The sequence below is a fragment of the Parasteatoda tepidariorum genome, chromosome 3 (genome assembly GCF_982258835.1).
Source record: "Parasteatoda tepidariorum strain Cologne lab strain chromosome 3, Ptep-v5.0, whole genome shotgun sequence".
In the NCBI taxonomy this organism is placed as follows: Eukaryota; Metazoa; Arthropoda; class Arachnida; order Araneae; family Theridiidae; genus Parasteatoda; species Parasteatoda tepidariorum.
In genome coordinates, this window is record NC_141757.1 from 18,828,519 (window position 1) to 18,843,814 (window position 15,296).

General features: G+C 29.0%; 1 protein-coding gene across 1 annotated transcript in view; it reads left to right on the top strand.

The window, feature by feature from the left end:
• The window catches only part of LOC107447296 (putative G protein-coupled receptor No18), a 135,475-nt gene that overhangs the window by 23,973 nt on the left and 96,206 nt on the right, over positions 1-15,296 (top strand). The window contains exon 2 of the mRNA XM_016062169.4: positions 9,857-9,930. The gene's annotated coding sequence lies outside the window, so the exon portion shown is untranslated. The remainder of the gene's footprint in view (positions 1-9,856; positions 9,931-15,296) is intronic.

Sequence of the window (15,296 nt, forward strand, 5' to 3'; positions counted from 1 at the left end):
GCTGACTTATGTCATTTGAATTTTGGTGAAAAGCTTCCGTATTGTGTTCCGTACTGTAATGGACAAGGGATAGTTTTGGTACTTGTAAGAGATACCGTTAAGAGTACTGTTCTGGTAAGATATGTACCTAGTTGCGTGATCTGTGTAGTTAAACTAGGGAGAAGGGGATTCAGTGTGATATTATCTAATTAATAAAGCTTATATTTTTACTTTTATTTGAAGTGACTACAAAATAATGCAAGTAAACCTTTCAATTATTTAAAATGCATGTACAGTTCTGGACCATATTATTAAGCGCACTATAAGATACTATGTAAAATCTTAATTATCAGTACATACTATACAGCTTTATTGTTTTTATGGGACTGAGACTAGTTTGCACCTTCTTAAGTTCATGTAACAATTGATTAAATAAGATGATATATAATATAATTTCTATCATTGAATAAATTAGACGACATATTATGTAAATACGGAATATGTTTTTAATCAGGTATTATATTATTAAGTAGAGCGCCGATTATCCGAACTGCTCGGGGCCGAACGTGGTTCGAATAATGAAAAGTTCGGATAATTGAAAAGTTGCTTGAAATCTAGTTTAAATGATTATTATTTATGCACTACCTTTCCTTCACACTTTTCCAGATTTAGGACTGGCAGGGGCTGAAATAGCTCTGTGGTCTAAAATAATTCTTTTAAAAAAAAAAAAATTGAATTTTAAAGCATTTTTAATTTATTTTTTTTAAACTTTTTTTTCATTTTGATTTTTTTAATCATATTTTAGCTTTTAAATTTTTTTTTGTCAATTACTGATATAACCGCATTTTTCTTTATTTTCCATTGCAAAAGAAATCCAGCAAAGACTTTTGCTTCAAAGAAGATGCTCTTTTTGAGCAGCCATATCACTTTTTGTTTTTAAATAAATCAACTGAACTGGATCAACATAATTTTGGCGTTCTAACCAATTCATTGCAATATCTAACAAATTGCATACTTCTATATGAGAAGGTCCACTATCTTGAACTTGATCACCTACGTCTTCCTCTTCGTTTGTGGAGTTCCGATTTTCATTAAAAATTTCAGCAATAATTTCATCATCATTTGAAATTCTCGGACGTTTTCAGTGTCTCAACACCAGTCTTCTATTTCTTCTGCTGCGCAACCTGGCATCTTTTCATCCAAAAGATCTACTGGTTCAGAAATTTAGAAAAATTGTTGATAAGTTAAAAAATATTCTTAACTTCAAAAAAAAAAAAAAAAAAAAAAAATCAGACATAGTTCGGATAATTGGACGTTCGGATAATAAGGGTTCGGATAATCGGCGCTCTATTATAATAATTAGATCAAATTATTAGACGCACTGTAGTTTTTTAATAATTGCATGCTTTGCACGAGTTTATATGCAATACTTTAATATTTAAACATGCATGTAATAGGTTTTTATTCAGGAGATTTTTAAATACTTCCTATTTGTATTTATTTTTACCGTATTGCATTACAATGCTAACCAATTAATACACGAACGTAAACGAGTGCAAACCGGTTTACGCCTCTCAAAAGCAATAAAGCTGTATAGTATCACCTGATAATTAAGATTTTACATAGAATCTTATAGTGCGTCTAATAATTTGTCATGGGAACGTAATTTTATTTGTGAAACAAGAAATAAAATTCATTTATATTAAAACTTCCCTTCTTAATTGCTCTGATTCACAAATCTATATTTAGTAAAACTTTTTTTTTCGACTTTCTTAAACTTAGGGACATTTTACAATTTCGTTTAGACTTTTTCATTCAATTTTCATAAACTTATACAAAACAACAAAAAAAAACTTATTTTAGAAATAGCATGCAGTTAGTTTTTGGAACCACGATGCGCATTAGTAAATAATTCTAGATTCAGCCTCCCATTTGGAACGAGAATCGTATCCCTGTTTGTTCTGTTCATTAGATGCATGTTTTAACTGACAAAGCACACGTTAGCGCTGCAATCTCAATCTAACTGTGTAATCTCAAACTATCTACAATCAAGATACTCAAGACTGCTTATATGGGATGATGGATGCTGGAGATAAACAGGAACCATTACTGCCTTCCTCCGTTTAAATCCTGAGAGGATCCAAACAGTCGTCGTCCAATCACTGACGTTCATATTCGATGCCTAACGTGTCATTGGGCGATTCAATAGATTCACTGGACAGAATTAGAGATAGAATTATACCTCGGAGATTAAATGCGTTCTTGGAATGTATAAAACACATTCATTTTGAATTAACTCAAATTTAAACTCGAGTTTGTTATGTCTTTGAGAAATCTAAAAGGTGCTTAAAAGCGAATGAACTTAGAATTTTCAATTTTAGAGTACTTGTATAATTTAAGCGTGTAATTTTCTTAGAATTGCGCATTTGCTCCCATGTCTATCACTTGTTTCCTCTGGATATTCTGGGTTTAATAATAAATGTTTATGGTCTCTTAAATATTTTATTAATAAATTAATGATAGAGGCAAATTATATAGTCGTACATATTTATGTACATATTTTATAGTCATGTTACATTAAAATAACACGTACTTCGTTATTAAAGTTGGCAATAACTATCGTGTTTAGTTACTCTGTATTTAACAGTGAAAATTGTGTACTTGAAATAAAATTGATACACTGTTAAAATGTTTATTTTTAACTTACGGTAAAATAATCGGAAACAATCTGTATAATATTGTAAATTTTGTGGTTAAAGTTCTTTTTTTACCTTAAAGGGATTGAAACCGTTTACAACAGGCATGGTTAAAAACAGTAAATTCAATTTATTGACCCTTTATAACTAGCATGGTCTCTAAACTATTAAACTGAAATAAAACCGTAGTTAGTTAGGTAATGTTTGGCTTTTCGTCAGGTAATGGACATTAGAGTTAGGTTGTGGTTGATTTATGTTTTGTCAAATGAACCACGATATATGGCTTATCTATTAATGGCATCCATCTTTAGAAATGGTAAATACTAGACTTTTTATGTTAAACAGCTATGTGGTGCTGCTAACTATGTGTGAATGACAGTTTCATATTCTAATAATGCTGGGTACGCGATTGGGTAGTTCAAGTCACTGGAAACTTTTCATGTGTTGAAGGAATGGAAGTAATATTGTAATGTTAACACTGAAATTCGAACCCTCGTTCAGCACACCATAAGATGTTAGATTAGCCCTTTTGGCTATAGTTTGTATCCTGTTGAAAGGAACTCAGTGACTTAGTAAAGTGGGACTTGTTAGCGTGTATAAATTTCTAGTTGTTTAACCGTATTAGATGAAAACTCATAGTTAACAGTTCTCGCAGTTAACAGTTTGAGTACCATCTTTTTGTGAATATTTAATTGTTTATTTAATATAGCAAAATAACAATCATATAAATTGCTATTTAAAATTTTTTTCAGTGAGATTTCTAACAATGTAAGGGATTTAAAATGTTTTTGAACTTGTCGTATCTGAGCAACCCATGACATATTTTACGTGAATTATGATATTAATTTGTTTATGTAAAATAAAAATTTAAAACTAGCTGATAAATAGGAATCCCAATTTTGAACAGTAATCAAAATATTATGCTTATAGTAATAGTATTCTTATGACACCCTTAAACCCTTAACTTAAAAACAGTTAAATTTTTCTTATAAAACAGAATTAACATCTATTATGCACAGAATTTACGTGATATATAATCAAATTTAATCTGACTCTTTCTACAACCCAAGACTGGAGATGTGGCGTTTCTGAAAATCTAGCCAGAAAAAAACATTTGACTCCTGAATAAGAAGTGATCGCAATTTCCTCTCTTCTGAGATTTTGACTTATCATTATTATTATTTCGTCTTATCATAGCATCAACTGATGCAGTTTTTGCAACCCATGACTGGAAATGTGGCGTTTATAAAAACCTATCCAGAAAAATATATTTGACATGAATAAACAGTGATCGCAATTTCCTCTTTTTTGAGATTTTGTCTAATCATTACTATTATTTTGTCTTATCATAACATCAACTGATGCAGTTTTTGCAACCCATGATTGGAAATGTGGCTTTTATAAAAATCTATCCAGAAAAATATATTTGACTTATGGATAAGGAGTGACTTCAATTTCCTATCCTTTGAGATTTTTTCTTACCATTATTATTATTTTGTCTTATCATAACATCAACTGATGCAGTTTTTACAACCCATGACTGGAAATGTAGCGTTTATAAAAATCTATCCAGGGAAAGGAAATATTTGACTAATGGGTGACCAGTGATCACAATTTACTCTCTTTTGAGTTTTTTCTTATCATTATAATCATTTTGTCTTATCATAACATCAACTGATGCAGTTTTTACAACCCATGACTGGAAATGTAGCGTTTATAAAAATCTATCCAGGGAAAGGAAATAATTGACTAATGGGTGACCAGTGATCACAATTTACTCTCTTTTGAGTTTTTTCTTATCATTATTATTATTTTGTCTTATCATAACATCAACTGATGCAGTTTTTACTACCCATGACTGGAAATGTAGCGTTTATAAAAATCTATCCAGGGAAAGGAAATAATTGACTAATGGGTGACCAGTGATCACAATTTACTCTCTTTTGAGATTTCTTCTTATCATTATTATTATTTTGTCTTATCATAACATCAACTGATGCAGTTTTTACTACCCATGACTGGAAATGTAGCGTTTATAAAAATCTATCCAGGGAAAGGAAATAATTGACTAATGGGTGACCAGTGATCACAATTTACTCTCTTTTGAGTTTTTTCTTATCATTATTATTATTTTGTCTTATCATAACATCAACTGATGCAGTTTTTACTACCCATGACTGGAAATGTAGCGTTTATAAAAATCTATCCAGGGAAAGGAAATAATTGACTAATGGGTGACCAGTGATCACAATTTACTCTCTTTTGAGATTTCTTCTTATCATTATTATTATTTTGTCTTATCATAACATCAACTGATGCAGTTTTTACTACCCATGACTGGAAATGTAGCGTTTATAAAAATCTATCCAGGGAAAGGAAATAATTGACTAATGGGTGACCAGTGATCACAATTTACTCTCTTTTGAGATTTCTTCTTATCATTATTATTATTTTGTCTTATCATAACATCAACTGATGCAGTTTTTACAACCCATGACTGGAAATGTACCGTTTATAAAAATCTATCCAGGGAAAGGAAATATTTGACTAATGGGTGACCAGTGATCACAATTTACTCTCTTCTGAGATTTTTTCCTATCATTATTATTATTTTGTCTTATCAGAACATCAACTGATGCAGTTATTGCAACCCATGACTGGAAAAGTGGCGTTTATAAAAAATCTATCCAGAAAAAAAATATTTGACTTAAAGCAGTGATCGCAGTTTCCTCTCTTTTGAGATTTTGTCTTATCATTATTATTACAATAATACTTATTATTCTTTATTTGTTTAGATTGCAAATAATATTGAGGTCATAAAAATTAAGGACTGACTGTTTTTGCCAACTATAACTATACTCAATAGGAGTGTTATCTGTTTTTGGGAGAGAAGCGAGATGATTGCGTTGATTATATACTTTTGAGGATTTGAGAGGGTCAGCGAGTAGGTATCGGGGTGCACTTTTAATTTTGATAGCAACAACAAGCATGCTCTCAAATTTCCTGTTATGTAGAAATAAAAATAATTGAATCATATTATATTAATTTTGTTAAAAGCAAATCTATTTCTTATATAAACCTCGTTTCATATAAATTTTTCTTGCAATTTTTTTTTTTCAAATCTGTTGACTGCAGCAATATATTTTGCCAAAGACAGGCGAGGAGGGATGCTTCACTTCTCCCTTTACCGGAATATTTTATACAAAAAAGAAGGAAACCCGGAGAAAAATTCCTAGAAACCAAACCAGCGTTTCTTTCGTGCTTGCCATATGAATTGCACTTATTTTGCTTTGCATTTTTAAATGAGAACGTTTAAAAAGCAGTCACGATTTTCCAAAAACAAAAGAATGCTGGTCCCCATTATTTTAACTGTGACTTGTGAGTCTAGTTTTTAAAGTTATTTTCATGAACGTCACGTCCATGTATAATATGTTGTTTTCTTGTCATTTAAGAGGTAATTTTATTACAAACTATAAAGTTAACTTTCGTTCATGCGAGACTAGTCGAAATGTAACAAGCTCAATTGTTATAATATGACTGAATTTAATGCTTTCTAAGATTGAAATGAATGCTTATGACAGGAAAGCGAGCATAAACTTTACATACAAATTTAAGTTAATGCTGTCCTTTTTTCTTGCTTTCAAGATACACGATTAAAGCAAGTAATCTAAAACTGTTTGTTTTTAAAGATTTGGTGCTTTCAGGAGGAAAGTGGTGCTTTCTTTTGAACATAAGCTTAGTGAAATCTCCTGTTAAAAAAAAAACTAGTAAATATATTTTATTTTTTAAAAGGTTTCATTTTTTTTCGTTTATACTAGGACGGCCAACCCCGCTCGCTGTGATTGACAACCCCCGGAAATGCTTTCGTAATTCCTCTCTGATCGCTGTGCAATTTGAAGCTTTTGTCCGTTCATTAACTATTTACGTATTTTAGTCGAGCTTTATATGACTGGTGGAATTCACTTAAAAATGAGCATCATATATGAATTTCAAACGTTTCATTCAAATTCATATACATTGCGATTTGATTTATAATCATTTTAATGCTTCGTTGTAAAAACTGTGATGTACTATCTTTCCGAATTTTATGTTGAATAACTCCAAGCATTTACGTGAAGGAACACCATTTTTCAAACGAGCTCACTTTAGAGCAATCTATTATTACTAAATGAGCTCAATTTTGAGCAATCCGAGATCGCTTCACTTGTTCATTTGATACTTTTGTTTTAGTTTACTTGTGTATGTATGCTGATAGTTTTTTCAAATCGAAACTGTACAAATATAAAGGAAAATGCTATTAAACCCCACCCTGGGCACGTTTTTCCCCCCTCACAAAATTGACGTTTTTTTACTGAGCGTCCCCGAAAGTAAATAATCTTCATAACACAAGAAATTGAACAAGAAAGTTAACTTTCCCTAACTGGACGGTGGATTTTTTATTCTGCTTATATAACTGATAAGTTTATAACTAAACTGAGAAATATTTACAATGCGGTATCCCATTAAAAATATTGTTGAAATACCAGATTTAGCCTATCTATCCACCAACATGTAATGTTCTCATTCTGGGGCTCCGGCTCCTTACTTTAATAAAATTCTATTATTTCTCCATGTTTTTGAATTTATTTTCAACAAACACCGGCAACTCAACGAATTTACTATGTATATATATATATATATATATATATATATATATATATCAAAAGGAAGATAAAACAAAAGAAAATTACAGACATATGAAAAAAAAGGGGGGGGGGAAATAATAATGAAAAAAAACAGAAAAAAACAACTGACTTAAAAAAAAAAGATGAAATTTTTTTTAAAAAAACCGGAAAGTAAAAGATATAATCTTTTCATCAGCCCACACGATTATATCCGTAAAAAAGAGGGCTTTCTGGTATTGGATCAATATAGCCAAAGCAAAATATATTAATACAATAGTGTGAGGAGCACTCAAAAAAATTGTTTACAAAATTACAACAAATAAAATAGAGTACAGTAAGTAAAAATAACACGTAAAAACAGAAAATAAAATAAAAGAAAAAGAAAAAACAGTATAAAACAGAATCTCTAAAGCGAGTAGCGAAATCAGACTTGCATGAACGGGAAATTTTTCAAGAGTGATTTAAAAATATTTTCGCAACAAGATTGCCAGATTACAAAATATGAAAACAAAAGCGCAAATTGAGTGTAACTAGAGGAATGTATGTCTTTTTTTTTTAATCAGTTGTTTGTTATTTTTTTTCATCATTATTGCCCCCCCCCCCCCACTTTTTTCATATGTCTATAATTTTCCTTTGTTTTATCTTCATTTTGAACTTATCTAATGACTTCTGTTTACTTGCAGCTTATGCGCAATAAATGAAACTTATTGTTTTTCTTAACTTTCTTCTTGTTATATTATCAATAGGCTCTTAAGTTTTGGTGAACCGTATTGGCTTTAATTTTTTTTTTTTTTTTGAACTAAGGGAGTGGAATACCACAAAACATTTCCCCGATCAAAGTTCTTCCTTTAAATATCTCAAAATTTATTTTGACAGAAAGGAAAAGCATGATAATTACTTCGAATTAAAATTATTACTTCAATTTTAGTGTTTAAGACAAGTGGTCTTGTAATCCAAGCGGCAATTATCATTTCTTAAGAGCATCTTTTTAACTTATTGAGATATTTATACGTGTTTCTAAAAAATGGCATATTTCCCTTGTTATTAGATCAAGTTTCCGATTTTTTCTTCTTTTTTTTTGTTGATAGTTTGAGTATACAATTAAATAAAGTTTCAAGAAAAAGTAGTCTTACCTGAATAATTTTTCATTCATTTTTCAATTAAATCTCTATGTGGACGTCCTACAGAGAGCTTATGCAAATATTGGTAACAAATGGCTTTATTAATAATCAATCATTTTTAAAAAAAAATTGCTTCATCAAAGCATCTGAAAAAAGTTTAATATTCTTTGTAAGGATTAGGAAACTTTACAAGATTAATGAATTTGGCGTCCATTAATGGTTGTTAATAATAAGCATAAAGCGTTTTTCAACCACATTTGAATTTTAATGTTTATTAAAATGGAATTAAGAAAAAGGTTGGATTATATGTTAATTTTTTAAAGCAATGTTTACGAATTCAATAGAATTTATTCAATTTTAATGAATCTTTCTAAATGATAGTTGCGAAATGAGGATTAATGAAATGTTTTATAATGTTTTATTTACATTTTGCGTACTAATGATTAATTTTTGAATAGTTAGTACTGAATATTTCTTTTTAAAATAAGAGAAATTTAGTTCCATATAAAAAATGATGTTTGTTAAATTATATTTCTTATTCTTGTCAATATTTTAGCATTTTGTTATTTAAATCGAAAAGCTTGAATATATGTTTAATATAAAATGAAATTAAATTGTCTAAGTTGTAAAAAGTTTGCAATAAAAAAATTAAAAAATAGAGAAAAAATATTGTTTGAAAAAACTAAATATTGTAAAAAGGCAACAAAATAAGTTTAAAAAAATAAGTAAAGCGTTAAACTACCTCATGAAAATATTAAAAGTTAAGCACGAAAAACTCATAAAATGTTAATGAGGACGTTAAAAGTTTAGAAGAAACTTTTATTTAAGTATACAAAAAATGTCATATTTTTAAAAAGACGTAGGAAACTGAAAATAAAAGTTGTCGACGAATATTAGAAATATATTCGTTACAATTAGTTATCAACGAAAAATTAGGTAGGTCTTCTTACGTGACGGAAAGAAATGAAATAAAAATATTAAATATTGTTTAAGAAAGTAAAAAAGTGTAAAAAAAGTGCCATGAAAATATTAAAAATAGATATTAAAATCTAATAAAATATTAATGAAGTCGGTAGAAATATATATTAATCATAATTCGATGTGTAAAAATGGCGCCATATTTAAAGCGAGGAACAAACCGGATAATCAAAGCTTACAATAGCTTAGCAATCAAATTTCAACTAGAAATTGACATTTTTTTTTTTAAAAATGGGTACTTATATTTAGTTAACGCCCGGAAATCGCGAATATATTTTTATGCTGCACAGGCTTTCCGTTTTGATTACATTATTATTTCAAGTTGGCAGCTTTTGTTAGAGTGTTTAAAATCATGTTTCAATTTTCAAAGTCTGTAATATCAAATCCATTTGATTTTTAACAATATTTTTTATTTCAGTTTCTAAAGAATGATTGTGTAATGGAAGAGGTAGTCTGAAAATGTCATAAAACCATCATTTTCTTTTGGAAAAGGTAAGTTTTTTACATAGTTTTTGAAGCAATTTATAGTATTTTTAATTTTTAATGTCAAGAATTTATTTGAAATTTACAAAAATTTCACCATTACAACTATATACGTTTGTATCAAATGATTAGTCATTATACGATTTTTTTAAAAGTAAAAATACCTTAATATCTCATGATACGCGTGTCAGGTTAAAGTTTACAATTTATCATTCAGTTATTATACTGCAAAAAATGTTTTTACGACATTAATGTTTAATCAAAGTTTTTTTTAACAAAATCTAGTAAATGAAATGTGTGATTTTAGTCTTAATTTAATAAAAAATCATGATTTTTTTTCAACGCCGACCGGTCTGCGTAGAAGATAGGGAACTGGCCTTGCATCAGAAAGGTTTTGGGTTCGAATCACGGTCAAGGCATGGATGTTCCTTTATTCTCTGTATTATCTGTGCTTACTGAAGAAGCAACGCTGGTCCACCTAATATGGTACCCCTGGAAAAGTGGTCAAAAAATCTGCCCTTTAGATTTCTGTAAGACGTAGGTAATTCCCAAGGCGTGAATTTGAAAAAAAAATTATTTTCTCAATTATAATTCACATTTTTCTTTAAAATGCATTTAAAATAATTATTCTTAAAATTAAATTAAATTATTATTAAAATTAAAATTAAGAAAAATTAAATAATAATTATTATTAAAATAAATAATAATATGCAGTTAAAATAATTATGGATATATTTAGCATTTTGTTTCAGTTTAATCATTAAAACAATAATAATCAATGATCAATTTTTTTTCAGACGATTTTTTTCTCCAGAAAAACGTTCTATAAATCAAAGCAGCTAAGTTTAGTTGCTCGATAAGTTTTGCACGATTACAAGGATAACAAAAACTACAATAATAATAATAAATAAATAAATGAAATGAAATGAAAAAATAAATTAAATATAAAATAAAACATGGCTATCAAATTTTTGGACAGGTCTTATTGTTAGATAACGTTACCGTAACTGCACTATTTTTAGAATACTTATCGATCAACTGATATACATATTTAAAAATTAAAAATGTGTGATCATTAAAAAAAATACGTTTACTTAAAAAAAAAATTGAATTTCCTGTCGGAAAAAAAATTAAGTAACAAGTAGCAATGCTTAACAATAATTTTCTTTTTTGTCTATTAAACCCTTAAAATTATATCTTTGGACATGAAAAAAATTAGATCAAAAATTTATTTGACATTTATTTGTATACGCTAGCATTTTACTTTCATTTTTTCAATGTAAATGTTCGACATATTAGGTAATTAAAACAATGCTGCTAAGGTTTAAATTTTTAATTCTTATGATGTGTTAAAGAAATTGACAAAATTCAGAAGTAGGCAGGTTTATTTGTTGCTTTTCACACCTCTAATCTCTATTAAAAGCACCGTAAAAGATTAGTGAAAAGTTTGTTAAAAGGTCCTCTTTTTTAAAACTGAACAATCTATTAAAACACTATTAGTAGTTAATGAAATGACTTTGCAGTGTGAGCAGGCAGTTCACGTTCGGGAAGTGAAAATTGAGTGGAAGGAATTGGCTGTTAAGAGTTCGTGAAGGGAAAACTTCAGTGAAATTTCCCAGAAATTCAGTTAAGGCTAAATATTTAGTTGAAAATGATTGCTGTCTTCTAGTAAGTTCTTTAAAAATAAATTTAAACTATAATGTATTAAGGGAACATGCTGTAAAAGCATTTTAAACTTACTCAAAAGTTCTTCTTTTAGAAAGTTTTTAGTTCTGAGAATGGAAGTAAATTTTTCTCGTAGCATAAGAACGGGAATTTTGTAAAGTAAAGCAATTACAGTTCGAATTTTTAAGCACTCATGAACCAAAATCGTCTAGTATGAAATTGTATAATCGAAATGGTTCTCATATTTTAGTTTGTTTTGGAATATTTAATTTAAATTCCTCTGGAAAGCTATGAATTTTTAATTATTATTTATTTTTCCTTATTTAATTTTAACACTTCTTGAATTATACGGTGAAGACATTTTAAGCACCCTGTTTTGAAATAAACTGGTTTTATAGTTAATTAGAAATGAAGATATAAGAATATATTAAAATCTTTAATTTTTGGTTTCTGAGAGTTAATATATAATAGATTTCGTTCATTACGCAGTAATGAAATCGATTGCTATTAAAATTAGAGAATTTAATTTGTTTTAAACGATGCCATACCTTATAGTAAAAAACTTTCTGATTTAATAATAGAAATAAAAAGTGACAATTAAATATTTTTTGCTTGAAATTATCTTTGTTTTAGGCATTTTATAACTGATTGTTAATTATTTCTGTTTTATTTGCCATCAATTTTAGACAAATAATTATATTTTTTTACGTACTCAGTATTCCTTGTAAATCACTTGAATTTCTTACACAGTGCTTTTCAGATTCTTTCGCAATTATAAATATTCTCGGTCTAAAAAGTATTTATCAATATTTAATTTGAAAAGAAGGATGAAAATATGTGTTTTGGGACTTAGAGAAGAAAAAAAAGCGTGAGAATTAATTTGGAGTTCTTTAAAAAATGATCAAATTTATTTACTGCATTTTCAGTCACAAGAATGCGTGGCTGAATAATTATACCGCGAAAGGTTTTTCTACTGTATTGAAAATTCCAGAACGCATGTAACTATAATCTATATAACTCACTCACTATGTAATCTATATAAATCACTCAAAAACTGATTCAAAATTCAAACGAAGTGAGATTCGAGTCATTTTTTTTCCTAGATATAAAAAGAAAAAAAAACTTCAGCCTCAAAAGAAATTACAGTTCTCCTTTAACTAAATAATTATCATATAGCTCAATAGCTAAATAGCTAATAGATAAATTAGGTTCAATAAAAAATAGCCGCTCGAAATATTTCTTCAACTTTGACACAATAAACTCATCATCTAGCATAGAAGTAACAATATTTTTATATCAAAATGCCGCTTGAACATTTCTCTAGAAGAGTACAAATTTAATATTATTTAATCTAATTGTTCGTGAAGAAGTTGAAAATTTAGAGGGACTATATATTTATAGTTTTTTAAGCTGTGGTGGCTCAGAAGGCAGAACACTCGTCTCCAAAAGAGGTGAATCGGATTTGAATCCCAGTGATGACTGGTGAATACGAATTCAGTACCCGGCTGGCACCGACCACAGCACTAACATAAAATATCCTCAGTGGTAGACGGATCATGGGTTAGAATTCCTTTTCGGTCAGGCTAACCGTTGGAGAGTTTCGTGGTTTTCCTCTCCATTCCGGTTAGTTCCATCAAAAAGTCTTCCACTAAAACGAATTTCTCCAAATAGTTGATCCTGGAGTTCCCTTGTCGTCTGGATTGGGACCAAAATTACAATACTACGGAGTTAAACAATGGTAGTTGTAAAGCCAAAACTTGGTCGACTGTTCAACGACGATTGTAAAATAAAATATATTTCAAGCATGAGACGTGGTGGCTTAGAAGATAGAGTGCTCGCCTCTTAATGAGTTGATCCGGGGTTGAATCCCAGAAATTGCTTGTCGATACGAATTCCGCACGCAGCTAGCACTGACCACAGACGTGAAATATCCTCAGTGGTATGGTGATCATATTAGAGCCCCTTACCTTCAGGCTAACCGTGTGAGGTTTCTCTGGCTTTTCTCACCAAGTAATCCGAATGAGGGTTAATTCCATCAAAAAGTCCTCCACGAAGACAAATTTCTTCCAATTCTTGTTCCAGGGGTTCCCTTGTCTTCTGGATTGGATTTAAAGTCACAAAGCTATGGAGTTGAATATAGAAACTCGTAAACTTGAAATTTTGTCTGCTGTTCAACGCCGGCTAATTTATAATATAAAATATATTTTAGGTATATATTTTGAATTTATACTCAACTGAAAATAAGATTTGTTAAAATAATTTCATGGGTAAACTATTCCTTATGCAAAGAAATAAAGTTAAAATAAAAAACCATATACTTTTCTCAAGTAAAAATACTTTGTTTCATTTATAGTAGCCTTTTTGTATGGAAGAAAATATTTTCATGTTCAATCTAATAGACATCAAACATTATTTTAAATTTAAAAAAAAATACTTCAGAATATAAATCTGTCAAATAATAATAAAAAGGAAGCTTATAAACGGAAATCCATTAAAAAGATATTAGGTAAACATGCAAAAATGTTCGCATCGTACAAAAGGAAATATTCGTGAAAGTTTTACCGAAGAAATATACATTCAATAATTTTTAAAAACATTTAATTCAATAACATATTTTGTATGAAAACAAATTTTAATGCAGCAGACGATTAAAAAGTTTTATTTGAATTCTTAATCCGAAAATATCAGTGATTGATAGAATTTTCAAAAATATTCTAGGCGGCGCTACGTAAACTATATATCATTATGAATAAAATCGTTTGCATAACCATGACGCTTTGTAAAAATAATCATTTTTAAAATGATTATAATATTGATTCTACTTGGGTCGGCTGTTCAACGACGGTTATAGAAAAAAATATAGATTCTACATATTTTGTAAGAAAGTATTAGTTTAAATCTCATAATATTTAGTTTGAATTTGATTTAGTTATAACTTTTTTTATCGGTATTTATAATTAATTTTAATTATACAAAATTTTAATAAATTATTTTTAATTATTAATTAATTATTTAAAATTATTTTTAATTATTTAAAATTTTAATAAATTATTTTGAATTATTAATTAATTATTTAAATTATTTTTAATTATTAATTAATTATTTAAAGATATTTTTAATTATTTAAAATTTTACTGAAATCCGAGGAATTTTTTCTGAAAAAAGGTGGATTTTAAAGTGGATGATTATGGAAGAACTCATAATTTGCAATTCTTCAGCCAAATAAACTAATAACAGAGAAATGCAAACAATTGTTAAGATTCAATCACAACGCACTTAATAAGACTTACCATTATTTTATTGTAATACCATCGTTGAACAACCGACCCAATTTTGGGTTAACGACTATCAATGTTCAACTCCGTAGACTTGTAATTGTGAAACCAATCCAGAAGACAAGGGAACTCCGTGATCAAGTATTGGAGGAAATTTGCTTCCGTGGAGGACTTTTTGATAGAACTAATACACATTTGCTTTACTTGGAGTGGAAAACCACGAAAACTTCCCACAGTAAGCTTGACGGCAAGGGGACTCTAACCCATGATCCGTCTACCACTGAAGATATTTTACGTTAGCACTATTGTCGGTGCGAGCCAGGTGCGTAATTCGAATCAACCAGCAATCATTGGGATTCGAACCCGGTTCACATTAGGAGACGCGCGTTCTATCCCCTGAGCCACTACAGCTCAAGAGTTACTGTGAATCATTCT